This window comes from Malaya genurostris, chromosome 2 (genome assembly GCF_030247185.1).
Source record: "Malaya genurostris strain Urasoe2022 chromosome 2, Malgen_1.1, whole genome shotgun sequence".
Lineage (NCBI taxonomy): Eukaryota > Metazoa > Arthropoda > Insecta > Diptera > Culicidae > Malaya > Malaya genurostris.
Genome location: NC_080571.1, coordinates 337,149,724 through 337,169,264, shown reverse-complemented (window position 1 = coordinate 337,169,264; position 19,541 = coordinate 337,149,724). Strand labels below are relative to the sequence as shown.

The window sequence follows — 19,541 nt, the reverse complement described above, 5'->3', positions numbered from 1 at the left end:
GATTTATTTAATGTAAAAACTTTTCTATTCTTTAGTATAATCTTCATCTAGACCGATACACTTGACCCACCGGTCCTCCAACATTTTGATGCCCTATAAAAAATAGATTTGATGGAAAAACCTTTTCAGGGGAATAGAAATAGTCGCTGGGGGCCAGGTCTGGAGAATACGGAGGATGGTGGACGAACCCGTACCGAAAATCATTCAATTTTACCGTCACTTTTATGCATAGCTGGATGAAATCTAGTACTTATCTGACACGATCAGCTGTTATTTAAACACTAGTGGATAGATTGCCATAAATATTTTGGTATTCGGCCATCTAGAGGCTTTTTCTCAATAAAAATATTCACGGTTTGAAAGTATTCACGTCTTTTCTGTGAGAGGAGGCGAAACTTTTCATTCCATGCAATACCCTTACAATTCTTGAAGCCATAAAAGTTCCTAAATTCACACAATCTAGTAATTCAAACGATTATCTATATTCGGTAGTGTGAACTAAGGTTTCCAAACTAAGTTTCACATATCTGAGCTTGGCATTTAACCGTTCATATTCACGTTAAAGTACTTGACAAGCGAATCTAATGTGGGTTTTCATTTATTTAGTGAAAAGTAAGGCACTTTGATTGCCAAAAAATGCGTCCAATCATTTGAAAAAAGTTTTTAATTATACTTTTTATTCTACTCCTGCAATCAACCAAAAGTGCAACTCCCTGATCAATTCCTCCGGGAAAAACAAATCTAATCTACCTTATCAATCCCGTTGAAGGCAATCATCGTTAATCAAAACAAAATGCAGTGAAAAAACTAACACTTGACAGCGAAGAGAGAGGGGGTGTTGTTGTTAAATCCGGTATCACCCTTCGAAAAGTATAAACGTCACTGGCATGGCACTGGCATCGAACCGGAACGCGGGGGTGCAACAACCTGCACGAGCAACATTCTGCCACCCCACCGAACCGAACATTTCTTGGGACAACCCGACCAAACCGACACGGAATGTAGGTGGCAGTGACGCGACGCCGCCCGTCAAAACATCTGTCCGTGCTTGCTCGCTCTCTCCACTGCACTGGCATGATTCAGACCCGGTCGACGTCGCACCAACGTGCCGTGCTTTTATGAATGAATAGCTCTAGTTCTTTTGTCGGTGTTCTGCCGGAAGAATTTCACTACGCTTACTACGATCTGTAGTAAGCGAATGAACGCCGACGGAATGAATTTCCTTCGCTTTCGCGGTGGGGGACGGAAATCTGCGCAGGCGATGAATCGGAAGTTCGTTTTGTATGTCAGTTGGCAGGCTTCATACGGGAAGCTATCCGGACGGGCTCGGGCCGGTAAGGACTTCAGTAAGGATTCGACATCGGGAAAGTGAAGAGGTTTGCCGTGCGTGTGCGTTAGAAAAGTTTCGGAGAAAGTGGCACGTTTCGATCGGTTCCGCGCGGGTATGAGAGCACGACTTAATTCGAGGCGGTGGTGAAAGAAGGGAGGATTCTTTGCCCTCCTCCGCGTCGTCAACATCCACGCGTTCCCATGTTCAGATGGTTAAGGACTCGTGGTGCGTACGTGTTCGAACTGCAAAAGTTGTCCCCGCCTGTGTCAGCCGTGTTATCCTTCGTTTTTTTTTTTCTACGGACGCTTGACGAACGAACGAACGGTGGGGGTTTTTTGATGCGTTTCGTGATCGAAAACGAATTTCGATGCGGGGTTTTGCGGAAAGCGTCATCAATTTTTCGCACCGAAACACGTGTAGCTGAAGCATAACTACTGCCTTAAGGATTACCCCCTCGGCTCCGGTTGCAGCAGACCCAGCGCCACCAGACGGATTACCCACACCCGGTTTTTAACGGACCCGGTTAAGACGACCGACGACTTCATGAACAAGGATTACCAGTGTGCTCGTCCTGTTTGTGTTTGTGTGGGTGTATATTCTTGTATTTTTTTTATGTTCCACCTGGGTCTGTCTATCTTCCACATTCCGTGTGTTGATTGGCGGACGGGAATAAAAAAGCGGAAATAGCTTGGCGTGTGGAAATTTTATAGTCAGTAAATAGAATGGAATCAGCAAGGTGATTCACATCGTGTTTTTCTGGTTGTGGAATTTAGTGCACCGGCAAAGCGAAGAAAAAGTGACGAAACGAAACGAAACAAAACACGGATAGTGTGCCAAAGTGTGCATCAGTAGTCAGCATCAACGAACAGGATGGGGGAGTAATTTAAGGGTGTACAATCGATACAACTTTTCATCAGACAAGGATTACCGAACGGATTAGCTGAGTACGGATTCAGTTGGCTGGCAGTTAGTGAAATACAGGATTACACGTCGTGATTTAATTGGATTATCCACAGAATTACAACCAATATTGGACCGAAAGTGTGTGCTGAATAGTTTGAATGTGGGAAAAGTGCAATGTTCTAAATACTAAATTAGTGTCAACCTGAGGTGAATTTATTTTTGGGTACCACTTTGTGAATAGAAGATTCTGCGGAAAACGTTTATTTTCCTTCTTCGTTCTGGAGCAATTGATTTTTTTTGCATTGAAATCCAATTTCGAGTATTGGTCATTTTTCACCCCAAAAAGGAAATCGAACACAGCTGGACTATCGCAACTACTGAAGTGTCCGCTCCGAAAGAAACAAATTGCCTTGGCTAGGATTGTTTAACAATTCGTCTGCCGTCGTCCATTGTTCGGTGCTAGGAACGTTTCCGTAAGCAAGTAAGCAGCAACAGGCAGCAGTCTAGAAAATATCCTTCTCTCGGCTCAATGGGTGGAAAACTTCTGCTGCAGCGCAATTGTTGTTCTAATGCACAATCGAATGCTTTCGCATGCGGAAGAGAAAACTTGCCGGCGTGTTTGCTGGTGTCTGGTGCTGCAAATGATGATTGCATGAGATGAAAGTGATAGTGACGGGATGAGCCCGCCCGGATGCCAAGGTTATTATTACCGTTTCGAAAGTTTCGCTATTGTTGGTGTAGTTTTTGAATGCAGGTTTAAGAAACTGTTTCGAAAATCGAGACAGAAGCGCCTAGGAGTAGCTTTTGGTGGGGTTCATTTCAAGCCATAGATTCGAATAAATGGTTCCTTTGAATTACTCAGTATTACGAGAAGGAGGTGTTTAAATGTGACTGGAATGTTTGCTAAATTTAACGAAAAGCGACCCTGTCTTTGGGATTGGTTTTCACACATTTCTTTTCCTCCAACTTGAACAATTTAAATTTGTCCTTCGTCAGTTAAGCGGTTTGAAATGTGCGGTGTCAGTCCGAATTGAACAGTTGTTTACACTGCACACGAATTGCTCTTGGTTCCTGGAAAATTATCTGGCTACTTAAGCTACGATCAGACTAGCCAGTTTATCTGCCACAGACAAGTAATTTTTCGGCAGTTTAATTTGGTCTGGCAATGTGATCAAACTATTCACAGTTAAATGACTGCAACAGTCAAGTTTGACTGCCGACAGTAAGAACTTTGACAGTTGTTATGTTTGACAGTGACAGACTTTTTAAGCATGTCTGTATTGCGATTACATTGATCAGACAAATCAAATTGGTTACAGACTTAAATATAGAGAGTGGGCTGTTTATTGCAGTTTTTCTGCACAAAGAGATCACATTGAAAGAAAGTTTGTGGGGCAGAGAACTTTTCACGGAATATTGCATTATGATAAAATATCGATCTGGTCTTACAAACGGAAGTTCGTTGCGTTGATACTTGGTGTGTTGTGTTTGGAAGCAATTAACGAAGGAATATAAATGTGCTCCCGTTTTTTTACCTTTTTTATAAATATCAAAAATAGGTATAGAAATCGCTCAAACTTTAGAACAATTTTCCGAGGCCCGGAGACGCATGGTGGATTGGTTATTATTTTAGAAAATTTCAAATAACTTTTCCACAGTTTTAAAAAATATGAAACCAAAACTTTAGATAACTCATCGATGTATCGAAAAATCATTTATTAACCAAGTATGAAGTTAGCGTGTTTTTGTTAAAATAAAACGTTTATTTTGAATGAGAAAAAAAATAGTCGAAATAGTTACCATCTTTCTGGCAATTTGTGGAACCTCGAGAATCAGACATCCTATTTTCGACTTCTTCGTAGGAATTGAAATGGTGCAAAGTTAATGCGTGGCTATTCGATAAAAACAAATGGTAGTCATTTTATTTATATTCATATTTGTTTTTCTTCCTCTTTTATCTCTGAATGATTTACATTTCAAGTGATTCTATAATAAAATATTTCATCTTTGTTACAGTACCTTGGTTGTTCTGTTTCTTATTTCCTATCTGTATCTTGGTTTTCACTGATTTAGTGTCATTTGATACAAATAGTATACGGAAATAAATGAATACGACGGTGAAGGAGAAGCTCCCAGTCAAGAGCTTTTATTGTATCCTTCCTGAACTTTGAAACTGATTTTGATTTGACTCTGCAGTATTTTTCTACAAATGCAAGCATAATTCTAATGCTTTCCCCAAATCATCTCTTTCTGATACAAAATTCGACAATTTTTAAATGATGAAAATATACGATGTTACTTGTTCTATGACTATGATGTATATTTGATATGTTTAGCAGATGTCATAACAAAAAAATTGAGATTCTTTCACATCACATGTTCATTATCTACACGTTTGTGTCCTAACGCTCACATCATACGGGTATATTTGCTATTACTAAAAAATCCAGAGTGGCATCGAGATCGAAAGCGTGAAAAATGTGTTTCGCAATTGTTAAGTATTTTTCACGCAATAAATACATTTTCAAAAGATTGTAAATGAAGTGGTAGATTCAAAAATCAAATGAAATGAAAATCCATAGAATCATCCTACCTCCGTAAATATGACAATTAAAGAGTTGAAATTTTGGGAAGGTTGTCTCCAGTCCAAGCTCTTTCAAATATGGTATAACGGTATGAATTCGCTTTGGGTCAGAGTTCGCTTTATAATCAATTCAATTATCGAACTAATGAACGAACGATAAGCTATTGGAAATTCGGTAAATATTCACAAAATCTAGAAAAAAAATTTCAAATAAGGACATTTTCTGTTTGGAGTAGTAAAAACTTTTTTCATTAATTCATTATTTAATTTTTCATAATTATTTCATCCAAGTACAAAGCAAAACGTTCCAGTACTATGCTTTTGGAGATCCATTGCACTTTATCGTGAAGGAGGAGCTCGGAAAATTCAGTAGTAATTTCTTTTAATAACTCTACGAAATGTGCGATACGCTTCATTATTTCGACCGGAAATGACGACAGTGACAACGCGGTTCGGTGAGAAGTTATAACACGTGATTGAGAGATAGAAGTGGTGTCTAATACTCGTTAATCGATTTCGATCGATTTTAAGTACTTTTTTGTAAAATAAACAATATTTGTGTATAGAACTAAAGAGCCGCAGCATCATATCCAAAGAGAGACTTTATTTACACCTGCAATAGCAAAACTGTTTCATTTTGTTGGTTGTTGGTTGTGCCAATTGACTTTTGTTTTGTTTTCTTTCAAGAAGCAGTAAAATTTATTTCGAAGAATACCACATATATGAGAATGTGAGAATATGAGTAATACGAGAAAGCCATCAATACACCACTAGGTGGATTAAAACAGGGTTTTAATCCATTTAGCTGGTTTCTACACATTAGAAAAAAAATGATCACGAAACCAACTCTCTTGGGGAAAACCACGTGTACTCACTTCTCACACTGGAGCTGAAACGTTTTGCTTTGTGTTTGGATGAAATAAACAAGTATTTGGTTGTCATAGAATCTGTGGCAGACAACTTCTGCACAACAGTTTCAGAAACAGTCAAAACAAACAGTCAAAACAGTTTGTCTGTACAGTCATCAACTGTTTGTCTGTCGACTATGATCACACTGTGATTACATTGTCACAGATAATCTGCACACTTTGACTGCATACAGATGGACAGTCAAGCTGATTTTGACTGCTTGCAGACAACTGCGAACCGATTACACTATGATACAGTCAAACTGCACAAGTTTGTGCGGATAAACTGGCTAATGTAATCGTACCTTTAGAGTTGCATCGTTTTAAGGCTTCAGTCTTTTTTCGAGACTATTTGAAGACTAATAATTAGTCCGCCTTTTTCTAATGTTACACGGATACAAATCCATTGCCGGTACCATGATTAAGAAATCAAGAAAATCATGATATTAAAAAAAAATAAAAGACAAAAAATAAAAACCTGTTTTAATCCACCTAGTGGTGTAATGATGCCTTTCTCATGTATAATATTGTGGTATTGTATTCAAAAATGTTTTCTTCGATTTTTGAAAGAAACCAAGAGATTGTTTGTGCATTAACTAGTATAACATACAGAATAAAACAGTGCTTTGATTGCGTAAGTCAACCTTAAGAAAACGAAGTGGGTTCACTATTATATGCTTTTCCGGCACCGGAACCCGAGAACCGGTATAATCAAAGTCGGTTCGTACGGCCACCAACTAACATGACATACAAACTCTACTTGTACGCACTCTAAATTACGATTTAAATGTTTGTTGCATCCGAAAATATGCAGTAATTTTTGGTAGGACCATAAGAACTTTCAATTGACTCTAAGATTGGGAATAACGGTTTACAGTCCAGTTTATAACATTTTTTACATTTTTTGTCTCGCCGGTTTAGGTGGCGGTGTACAATATTGAACACACTTTACCCTATAACTCCGGAACCGAAAGTCGGATCCGGATGACATTCAGGAATTCCGTATGGGACCAAGAGACTTTTCATTTGAATCTAAGTTTGAGGAAATCGGTCAACCCATCGTTGAGAAAAGTCCATTTTGGTATATATAACCACTATTTCCGGTACTTCCGGAACCGGATACCGGGAACCAGGATAGAAATAGTAATGATAGTTTCTCGGTTCAAGTCGCGCGCTATTGCTATCGATCTTTGGTGTTTTTTATTTTTTATTTAATTTTTTTTAAATCACATAAGTTTACATGTTCCTGAATATAATAAAAAATAATGTAAAATATGACGCTCCATTTATGTGCATCTTATAACATTTTTTATCACAAGATTTTTTCGAGCTGTGTTATGCAGAGTAAACTTCAAAATAGATAATTCTCATTTTTCTTTCTATCAGCTGTATTTTCCATCATGATTGATCGAGATTTACATGTTTAGCGCGTGAATTTCACTTACCGCATTCACACGAGTAACTAGTACGACTGTATGAATTTATATATACGATTTACCTAACCAGCAGATATGTGTTTCTGTGGCTCAATGAATAGACGGACGCTCTGTAATCAAATGGTTCTAAGTTCAAATCCTAGTTGTTATCAATCGAACTTATCTTGTTTCGATTATTTTTTGCATCATTTGTTTTTTAAATCGCACGTAAATTTCTGTTATTTCTGATGGATACTTTTTGCCTTTCTCATATAGAAAGGTTATGCAATCACTTGAAAAACCGACCAGTGAAAATTGGCCCAGAAGGCCAAGTGTCATATACCATTCGACTCAGTTCATCGAGCTGAGCAATGTCTGTGTGTGTGTATGTGTCAAATAATCTCACTAGGTTTTCTCGGAGATGGCTGAACCGATTTTGACAAACTAGGATTCAAATGAAAGGTCTCGTGGTCCCATACGGAATTCCTGAATTTCATCCGGATCCGACTTCCGGTTCCGGAATTATAGGGTAAAGTGTGTTCAATATTGTACACCGTCGCTTAAACCGGCGAAACAAAAAACGTAAAAAAAATTCTAAACTGGTCTCAAAACTACACAAATCGATAGCCATTATCAGTAGGCAACTAAACAAACCGATTCCGGCTATCCTGGTTCCCGGTATCCGGTTTCGGAAGTACCAAAAATAGTGGTCATATATACCAAAATGGACCTTACTCACTTTTCTCAGCGATGGTTAGACCGATTTCCACAAATTTAGATTCAAATGAAAGATCTCCCGGTCCCATACGGAATTCTTGAATTTCATCCGGATCCGACTTCCGAATCCTGAATTATAGGGTGCGTACTAGAAGAGTTTGTGTGTCATGTTAGTTGGTGGCCGTACGAACCGACTTCGATTATACCGGTTCTCGGGTTCCGGTGCCGGAAGTGCATATAATAGTGAACCCATTTCGTTCTCTTAAGGATGGCTTACGCAATCAATGCACTGTTTTATACTGTATGTTATGCATAAACAATCACTTGGTTTCTTTCAAAAATCGAAAAGAAAATTTTTGAATAGAATACCACAATATTATATGTACATGAGAAAGGCATCATTACACCACTAGGTGGATTAAAACAGGTTTTGTTACATCTGATTCAATTGAATTTTACAGGTTTCTCTCAAACTGCGAAATGGTATCGGTGCAAAAAGTGTAGTACAGGTTTAGTGCAATTGGCAATTGGTTTCAGTACATCCTCCACTACACACGGGGCCTTTTACGTTATCGATTATTTCATGTTCTATATCAGTTTAGGTTGCACGTTAAGCATGATCTAATATTTTCAAGTATAATGCATTTGGTACAATATGCAATTTCAACTGGTTTGTGATGATTCACGGCGAACACGCGCGGTTAACTAAATTGAGCTACATTGAGATAACATGAATATCTCAAACGCTCGGTGTGTGGTACACATGACAAAAACTGAAACTGATCGTGACAGATACTTTTTCTCTTCTATATGGAAATCATCAATAAAAATTTCGCAATTTGCGTAGCAAGATGTTTTCAATGTAACCAAAAGCCTGGATATATAAAAACACTCAGTTTTGAAGAAGTAGATTTTGAACTCTATTTCAAAATCACACAATCGGAACTATTATTTGAAAGAATAATAAATACAGAAAGTGAAAATCACGACACCTGGGTACTTAGAAATATTAACATTCAGATTATGATAACACTTATGTCTGTTGCAAATGAGTCTTCGTAGTTCATTTGTGTGGCAATTGTAGAGTTTCAGGAAACTTAAAAAAAAGAGTTAAAAAGGAGTTGTTGAGGAAAATACGGCGCCCCGCTCGTAACAAATAAGTCTGATACTAGAACGATATAACTGTTGTATACAAAAATACGAAGATGAAGAAATAACAAACCCCGTTATAAAAATCTAACTTCAGTCAATTGCAATGCGCCCCTGTACCACGAAAATCAAGGCGCCCCATCAACAAAGTCAACGACTAACCAATGAAATTTGAACAACTACGGCACTGCTTATCACCCTTTAATTTCAGAACCGAAAGCCACATATAGAACTATAACTTTTGTACTATACTTTTTTCTTCTTCAATGATACATTTATTAAGGCACACTACCTTAGCTCTAAGATGCCGAGGGAATCTATAATACTTTTCATTTGAATCCAAGTTTGTGAAAATTGGTAAAGTCATTTCTGCGAAATCGAAATGAATTCCTTCTTGATGCTTTTGACCTCTATTTTCAGGTCCCGGAACTGAAAATTGAGAACTGTTAAAGCCAAAGTCGGTTCGTTTGATCATCAACTAACAAGATCATCAAATTGGAATAATTACAGTGAGGTTAGAAATTTTCAACCTTCGGATCCATGATTAAAAAAATTGGTTCTGCATTTTCTGATCCATGGCGGATTCGGAGTTTTTGATCACTGTTTCTGGTACTTACGGAATCGGAAACCGAGGAACTGAAGTTAGCTTGTTTGGTCAATAACTGCGTAACCGAATAATTAATTAGTGATTTGAAAGATTACACTTCTATCTAGATTCTATCTCATAAGATAACACACTGATAATTTAAAATTTTACACTAATCATCCTATGACTCCAGAACCGGAAGTCGAGTTTGAATAAAATTCAGGAAGTTTCCATGGGATTTTGAAATCTTTAATTTTGATCTAAGTTTTAGAGAATCGGTTTATCCTTATATGGGAATGAAATGAAACTTGAATTGGAAAAGGATCTAGGAATTCAAATTTAATGCACCCAGAAATGTACCGGCCCATCACCAAAGCACTGATTAAGTGCATTGTGTAAGAGAAATAAAATGGATTACTTACTTTAAGGTTCAGGTAATCCTATTTCCAGCTGATTAAAAAGTAGCATTAGGAATTACTTTCATGGCAGAGTTCATCACAATTTCAATACATTCCAAGATTTGTCCGACAGCAATGGCGTTATGTCAGTTTTAGTGAATTTTAACTTTTGTCAGCTGCGTGAAAGACGAACGTCTTCTACTACTTTTCATTTTCAACTTTATATTTGCAAATCATCCTACAAAATAGTTCCTTTTAGTGAACCCGACTTAAAGACTGTCCTAGAAACTATGGACGCATTTTGATTTCGCTGTAAATAATTCACAAGTGTTAGATATTTAAATTTTATTCGATATACTGATAATATTAGACTACAACAACAGAATATTATTCTCGACATTTGCTACTTAGCCATTGTAGACTAGCTGGCGCACCTTCTTGCGAACGTACCTCATTAAATTCCGTACAGACTTCTTGGCGACAAGTTTTGACACTTTTTTTCCAATCTTTTTCGAACTGTTGAAATGGTTTCGGCTGCCGAGACATGTGAGAGATGTGCCTTCGTTAATTCCCAAAAATTTCTCAATTCGTCGAAGTTGTGGGCAATTTGGTGGATTCATGTCTTTTGGGACGAAAGTGACAATTAGGTTTTATACCATTCTACCGTCGATTTCGAATAGTGGCAAGAAGCAAGATCTGGCCAGAAGACAACAGGATCCTTGTGGCTTCGAATCATGGGTAGAAGTCGTTTTTGCAAACATTCCTTGATGTATATTTCGCTGTTCATTGAAGCAGTGGTGATGAAGGATTTCTAAATCTTACCGCAGCTACGAATTGCTTGCCAGACCATAGCTTTCTTACCAAATTTTCCGACTTCAATCGATGTCTCGGACTGGTTTAACACTTGCCCTTCTCGCACCGTATAATATTGTGGTGCCGACAAGGATTTGTAATCGAGTTTCACGTAGGTTTCGTCGTCCATGATTATGCAGTTCAAGTTTTCAGCAAGAATCGTATTGTACAGCTTTCGAACCCTCGGCCTGATCGATGCTTCTTGTTTCGGACTACGTTTTGGTTGTTTCTGCTTCTTATAGGTTCGAAGATTCAAACGTTCTTTAGCACGAAGAACATTTGACTTCGAAGTGCTCACTTTTTTGGCCACATCCCGAACTGAAACCTCCTTCTTTTGCTCGAACGCCTTCAGTATACGTTTATTCAACTGAGGGTTAGTAGGACCTTTTTTTCGACTCGTTTTCGGTTTATCCTCAAAGGTGTTAACCTCTCCGAAGTTCCTTATTGCATTTCGCACGGCTTTTTCACATACTCCTTCCATTTTTGCTATCTTTCTCAGTGACAGTCCGCGTTCTGTGCACCATTTGTACACAATTTTTCGACGTTGTTCTGCTGAAAGTCCACGCATTTCGAAACAAACTAATGAAAACGAATAAACAACTGCACAAGTGGTTAGAGAAGAGTGTAAACAACAGGACGCAGCCATAAAAATTGACAGATTCTGACCCATTGCGAAATGGCCGCGGTTTTTGGTTGCGTCCATACTTTCTGGGACAGTCTTAAAGCCAAATATTGTGGATGGAAAATCAGTTCCAATTCATGTTAAGTCATGATGATTTGCATTAAGTCGTTTACCGGAAAGCACAACGCTGTCCAAATCCAAACCCAAGAGATGGCCTCCTGCGATTTGTTCATAGAAGGCCAAGATCTGACAATAATTAAGCCTCCAAAAGATCGAATAAAAAGAAATGCTAGCAAATAAAAATTAACCGTTCAAGTTTTTTTTCTCTTATTTCCTAGCAACGAAATTTCCCTCCGCAAGTCTCTACACCAGCTGCGATAGAAGAATTTTCATCACAACGCGGATTACTATTCAAAAGCTTCACCGACTTTCACGGTACGAAGTACTCATAACTTGCGCACTTACGGAATAAAGCTGGTTCGTTATTGACAATCATTACCTCGGCCGTTTCTACGATTTGGATTATCTGCTTCCCGGTTTGAAATCCTGCTCCTGTTCGGTATGCTAGGCACGTAATGTATAAAGTTGTGCGAAGAAATTTTCCCACTACGGGCGGGTGCTACTGGTTTTCGATCCGCCCAACAAACTGTCACCCAAACGGTGGTCCAAAACGGTATTTACGTCGCCGGGTCCGGTTCGGATAGGGATAAGCGGAGAGAGGTTTTTCCCATGTTTCGAAGGCCATTTTTCAATTAGTTCGCTTCAACATAAACAAGTTTATTACGGTGCTGCTCTGCTCAAAAAAGGCGAAACTACGAACAATTAATCGCTTCCGGCCTAGGAAAGAGTAGTGGAAAACTTCCAAAACGCCTTCCACCCGCTCCACTATCGGCAGGTGAGGCAGGTTCCGTTTTGTTTGGTGGGGGGCACCAGGAATAAAATGATTTACTGCTCTCTGGCGTGTTATCAAACAATTTGAAAGTTTACCAGAAGTCGAGCGAGCGTTGTTTTCATCGAACCTCAGCACAGTGAATTTAATGAAGTGGGTGGGCGGCCATCGGGAATATAAAATATTTAATCATAGTTGAAATAAAACCGACTTTATGAGAATCGTTGCTCTTTTAACAGTTTTGAAATTGGATCCTTTTTCTTTTGGTCGAGCTCGGGCGCTTCGAACTCCTCATTGACGGTTACATACTTGCAAATTTACCGTGCCGTGGGATTTTCCTTTTTGCTGCCATCGCCTACTACGACGAGGTGGCGAGGAAACAACAGTTTAGTAGAACCTCTTTCCCATGTGAACTTGCTGCAGTTTCTGTCGGTTTCTGGAAAAAAGGGGGTGTGACGGACAAGGGGCTTCCGTTTGTGATACAGACCAAGGGTTGCTTTGATGTCGACTCGCCATAGTGCACTGGATAGTGTTGATGAATGGAAATTATAGTTGCAGTAGTAAGCCGTGCGCAGTTACGTGGGTGAGAACAGAGAAGCAAAACTTCACTAGAAAAACCGGAAAGGGGTGCTACTGTTTGGGGTAACGGTTCTTAGTTTTACATTTGTTTGCTCGTGCTCGTACCGTGCGAAATAAATTATTCCGGAGCTCATGTGGAAGAAAGTACAATTTGAAATTTAAAAGCTTTTGTTTACGTGATAGCATTCAGTGCGAAATATATTGTTTTTTTTTCGAGAATACATTCAGCTTAACTCAAACAAAGCTAGTCGCAAAACTGCCATAAATATTCATCAATTGACATTCGGTAATTGAAGATCCCGATTTCCCTGTTTTCCTCGGTAATCTACTGCAAGAGATAAAGGCGTTAAACGGAGAAGCCTTTCAGTGCCCTGGAACTGGTATCGACATTTCGCAATAAACGTAGATAACCAGCAGCAGCGATCTGCCGTCGTTTGTCATGAATAAGATAAATTGTTCGGTAGCATGTCGGCGGAAAATAAAATTTTCCACAAACAGAGAAAATCTTTTCCACGGCATTCCTTTTTCTTTCTGTAGGCTGTCGGTTCGTTTTTTTTTCACCGAATATCTGATACGCAATTTATCACAGTAGGCTTTTCACGTTCAAGTGCTCGACCCAGATTCCAAAGTTTACACGATTTAGATTGAAGTTTTTTGTTGTTCTCTTCGTTTTGGTTTCATTCTTTAACAGCAAATCTGATTTGGGCAAAACCGAAGAAGCATAAATAATGCTGTTTGTCAAACATGGGATGAAAAATCGCCCATGGTGGGATAAAAGAAAGTAGCAAACAGACAACCACCGAAATCCCTGCCGGCAGCAACACACAAAAAGTAAAGTGCTTCCAAACGGGATGAAAATAAAACGACCGACCGGCCGAACCCAAATTCGGAACCGGAAACAGTGCGTGCGTATGTGCGTCCGTCAATTCCTGCAGGGGGCTTCGAAAGATCAAACGCTACTTTTCGGTGGTGCAATTAATTAGTGAAATTATTCGGAATAGAAATTGTTTCACCGGAGGGCCTTCGCCAGACCTGCGAAATATAGGTAGCATAATCTGGTGATTGAGCGGTTGAACATTTTAATTGAGATCAATTAAACTTGCTGCTGGGCGGTTTTGTCTGTGGCTGAGGTTTTCAGTTTTCGCGATAGCGTTTTGTTTTTTGCCCACTCTAAAAGTGTTCCTCGGAACCAATTGAAAATACTCGGAGAAAGTTTATTCATTGCCTCCAACGACTTTCAACAAGTTTACTAAGTGGAAGATAAAACTTTGAACACAATTTCTTTTTCAAGAAGTGTTTCCAATTCAAGTACGAGGTGGGTAATTTAATGCGACTGGAATTAATTAGAATTCGAACGAAAAAAATCTAATCCTGAGATACGAATGACCACAAGGCTAAAGGCTCCTTGAAAAATATGAATACAAAATAATCTCGAATTTCATTACACAACCCTTTTGTCGGAATAAGTGCTCGTCAGACGAGCCCTGCTGCATCGACTGGAATAAATAGAAATCGGAAGGAGCAATGTCTATGCTATACGGCCGGTGGGGTAGGACTTAAGACATTTTTTAAGTAGTTTTCGCTTAAGAAAACTAAAACTGACCCAGGGTAGTTTCATCAGTAAAACCCTTTTCACGAAACTGTGTTAGTTTCGCACTTAGCAACGGGAATCTGAGCAAATCTGATGTAAAAACCAGTTTCGAAACTGACTCGATTTTCAGTTCTACAGTTTTGAAACTAGGTTCGAAACTAGCTTCAAACAAATGGTTCGACAGCAGCTAGGGTGGCATCAAGTGGGTGAACATTGTCATTTTGCAAAATTACTTCGTCGTTTTTGCCTTTCTCTATAGAAAGGTGTTACACAATTGCTGGAAAAACCGATTTTCGAACGGAGCCATTTAACCCTGTGTGTTCGAACGGAGCCATTTTGTCTGTGTGTGTGTGTGTTTCTCGAATATGGATTATCCGATATCAATAATTTTAGGCTCGTTAGGTGAGTTTGTTTCATCGGTCGCATCGAAATTCCATGTTTCGTGACGTATTTGAAATTTATTCAGTAATACCGTCGTGGTGGAGTACAGCTACTAATATTAACATACATGCTGCGATGAATAATAAATATAATAATAAGAAAAACATGTTAATATTACCCTATTTAGTTTGAATATTATACACAGAAGTAACAGGAGCGCAGGATTTTGCTAAGCCAATTCAAACGCTGCGCCTACAGCTGCGCTCCTGTTACTTCTGTGTATAATATCCAAGCTAAATAGGGTAATATTAACCAGTTGATCGAATCGTCTATTTAATCTTATGGAAATCGGTGATAATAGTAGCTCAAAATCACTACCGATTTTGTGTGACGGAAGATCAGTATTGATTTTGATAGCTGTGTTTCAAAGATCACTGATCAACTGATCTTAAAAAGATTAGTTGTACATTCATTTCTGCCGCGGTACATGAATGCGCGAACGAGTTTTTGTGAGAGCAGCTAAAGCTCTTCGCCTTCACATGGTTGGCTTCTGAGAATGAAAGCAAATTTGTTTCAGCGCAATAAAAAGAGTAACAATTTGGTAACAATTTAAGTTTTATTATCTAATTTTTCAATTCACGGTGTTCGATTTTTCGATTCTCAATCGGAAATCTTGATTCACCTCTGATATATATAAGGGTGTCAATATTTAGCGATCACCTCTACTCTAATTTCGTACAGCGGTAGAGCTCAGAAGTTAAAGCACCTCGAAAAAAGTCCCCATACAAAATTTGTGCTGAATCGGATATGGGAAAGGGATGCTGCAAGGCGGTTAAGGTTTGAAAATTTTCGATCTTGAAAAATCACCATAGGGAGGAGTACATGAAATTTCCGAAATTGAAAAATTTCTATATGAAAAAGCTATCCACAAATTTTTCTTTCAAATTATGATAAAAAACGATATTTTATTCAAACTAAAAATTGATCCTTTATTGTACGAGGTTAAACTTGAGCATAATGAAAACCGGATGAATATTTAGTTATTCCTTCACGAATTTTCGAACTTTTGATCGAACGCTCTTCATCAAGTTCCGGACAAGAGTTGCAACGCATTTTTTGGACGCTTGAGCCTAAATTTTTTTGAACTCCTGCATGTTCCCAGCTGCCTTACCAGTCTTCTTGAAGACCCTCTTCTCGATTGCCCAGTAACGTTCGATGGGTCGAATCTGAGGGCAATTTGGTGGATTTATATTTTCCTCAACGAAATTTATACCCTTTTCCGCAAGCCAATTGAGAGTGGTTTTGGCATAGTGGGCCGACGCTAAATCCGGCCAAAACAGTGGAGGTGTACTATGCTTCTTATATAAAGGCAGCAATCTCTTCTGGAAACACTCAGATCGATAGATTTCTGCATTTATAGTTCCGGTAGTGTAAAAACTGGTTGACTTCAAACCACAGGAACATATTGCTTGCCATACCAGTACCTTTCGACCGAGTTTCTCCACTTGAATTGACCTGTCCGTATTGCTCACATCCTCCCCAACGACGACAGTAAAGTATTGTGGACCTGAAAAGGTTTTTGAGTCCTCCTTTACATAAGTCTCATCGTTCATCAAAACGCATGCATTCGGACACTCCGAAAGACAATTTCCGGGCCCTCGCTTCTTCTGTTCTACACTTTGTTTCGAGATTTTCTGCTTCTTGTAGGTCTTCAGATGATTTCACCTCTTGATACGCTGGATCATTCCGACACTCGTTCCTGCTCTTTTGGCCAAATCACGTATTGACATTGATTCGTTCTTCATGATTAGAGATACCACTTTCTGGTCTAGTTTCGGGTTGGAAGAACCGGATTTTCTGCCTCTGTAGTTTTTGTGTGTCTCATTTCTCGAAAGGACAATGTATGGAACACTTGTAGAACTAGTTCGATACTATTATTTTGCTAAAGGAAGTATGTTGATACGTTTAGGCGTTTAAGAGTAATGCAATGCTTTTGAGTTTTTGCCGTGAATACGACTTACTTTATTATGGGGTGCATTTTCAAAATTTACCCTCTGAGGGAGTGATAAGTTTTTGATCGTGAATATCTCTTGTTGTATCTAACGTATCAATATAATTTCTGCTACATGCCTTCGGAAATATGATCAACAAGTTTATAATAAAATTTTCAGTTTGTATGACATAATCTCAAATAATTCAAAATAAACCTATTCTGAAATGTTTAGTAGCAACGAGAATCAAAGAGGCAAAATCATGACACGTGTTTGCCTTTCTCTTATTTTCAAAACTCAGAGATCTGTAGAAGGATTTTGATAATCTAACTATGAATAGACTCGAAAATTTGCAACAACTTGAAGTTTTTCAATAGTATACTATTGAAAACCCTGTCTGGTTTGATCCACACCAGCCAATCAGAACGTGTTCTGAGGAAGAGAACAAAACATCGGCTGCTGTACAACTGCATCGGTATAAAAGATGAACATTCCACTTTTCGCCATGATTTTCTGAGCAACGGTTGTCGAAGCAAGACATACGAGAGAGTTCACACTTTTTTAATGAAGCGAGCGCCGAACAGCAAAATTGTGTCGAGCTTGCCAGTGGAAGTCGTCAGTCGTCATGGGAGCGTTATTTAGTTAAGTTGTCTGGAATTTGAGTCGGAATTCATTGTGAGTTCCAAATGTTTCATCTTCTTTAGAATCCATTTGGAAATCACAACGAATTCCGAACCAAATTTCGGACGAGTTTACCGAGTTTATCCGTCAAGAGCCATCTCAAATCTACAACCCTGTACAACTGGAAAACTGGACAACCTTGGGCAACATTATTCAAAATCAGCCCTTCTAATGGCTCCAAATGTTATATGAAGAACTATTTGAATTACTTATCTGTTAGAATATGCAATACTAATTAGCCTGCGTAGTTGAATTGTTCAGTTCAGACCAGCATCTAGGTCCAGAATCCAGAACTCAGTCCTGAAATTCAGTTTTAGGATCCAAGACCAGTTTTTTTGTCATTTCTAGAATCCAGACCTAAAGTTCAGTTCCTTGTCCAGAGTACAAGGTCAGAATCGAATTCCAAAGCCGTGGACCTGAAACCGAATTTTAGAACTTGATTCTAAGCCTATTGAAACAGAAAGGCCAAATTCCACAAAAGGAATGTAATGCCAGGACTTTGCTTTAGTACACTGTGTAAATTTAATTTTCAGTATGGCATTATTCCAATTTCTTATTTATTGTTTCGACTACTGTAAAAAGTTTCAGAGAATTATCTGAAAATCAATAATAAGTACCGTAGTATTTTTAGACTAAATCACAGTAAATTTTGTTTCCCACGGTTGCCTTAGTCGCGTGGAAATTGTCGCCTCGTGGATTCGGGTCGATTCATGTATTGACATGTTTCGATGTTACGCCGGAAGCTAAGAAACCGATGTGTCAGCGTCACGTTGATGCAGGGTGTGTTGTAAAGTCTCCCCCCTACAAGTGTCAGCCTATCCTCTTCGTGAGGAATGGTTGACTGGTTGTTTGGAACGACAACTTGATGCACACATAGTTTGTTATACGGACGGTTCTCTGTTGAATGGTCGTGCTGGTGCTGGTGTCTACTGTCGTGAAATGAGGCTATAGCAGTCTCATTCACTTGGTAGATACTGTACTGTGTTCCAAGCAGAAATCTACGCGATTCTGCGTGGAGTACAATCGGCACTTCAGCAGAGGATCTGTGGTAAACGAAGTTATTTTTGTTCCGACAGTCAGGCAGCCTTAAAAGCACTCAGTTCGAATGACTCACGGTCGAATCTAGTGATCGCATGCCGAACTCAAATTGAAGACCTCAGCATTTCAAATGCTATTTACTTCTTATAGGTACGCGGCCATTCTGGTATTACTGGAAATGAATGGGCTGATGAGTTGGCTAGAGCTGGTGCAACGAGTGATTTCGTTGGTTCTGAACCAGCTTTACCACTTTCAACTAGTTGGATGAAGCACAAGATTCGTTCTTGGGCTGCATCCAAACATGCCAGCTACTGGCGCAGCTTGCAAACTTGCGCTCAGACAAAAGCATTTCTACCAGATTTAAATCTGAAAATGTCAAAATGTCTACTGCATTTCTCCAAGCATCATTGCAGTATTCTGGTCAGAGCTCTGACTGGACATTGCAAACTCAATTATCACATGGCTACTATTCAATGTGCCGAGTATTATTCGTGTGATTTGTGTGACTGCGATTATGGTACTTCATATCATCTGATATGTAACTGTCCCGCATTGACGCAGCTACGTATCCGGGTTTTTGGTTCTCCATACATGGTTGAGTCTGTGTATGCGGAGCTAAAATTGAAGGATATTCTCTCGTTTCTCACCCAATGTGGTAGGGAGCTATAGTCAGAGGGGTTCATCGTTCTTCCTGGAGTGAATGAATCCTTCCTGTATTCACCTTAAATAGGGTTTAGCAGATTGTTTGGCATCCTTTATGGGGTACCGAATTTACTTCTGCTCGTACATACTGCGAATCGTTCTGCATTCTTCCGGGAGTGCAGAATGGTGTCGCTTTTGTAAAATCTCTAAATCCTCTCGGGGGTTGGAGGTTTTATAAACTGTGCATCGTTCATCAGAAAGAACGCACATAGTAACAAACCTAAA

At 39.0% G+C, this 19,541-nt stretch overlaps 1 protein-coding gene across 4 annotated transcripts in view; it reads left to right on the top strand.

Annotated features, from left to right (window-relative positions):
- The first annotated feature begins 1,364 nt into the window (after positions 1–1,364).
- Positions 1,365–19,541, top strand: part of LOC131431705 (protein sickie-like) — a 477,836-nt gene continuing 459,659 nt past the window's right edge. For 3 of the 4 annotated variants that reach the window (XM_058597568.1, XM_058597567.1, XM_058597565.1), the window contains exon 1: positions 1,365–2,440. The gene's annotated coding sequence lies outside the window, so the exon portion shown is untranslated. The remainder of the gene's footprint in view (positions 2,441–19,541) is intronic. The other variant, XM_058597566.1, reaches the window with a different exon arrangement.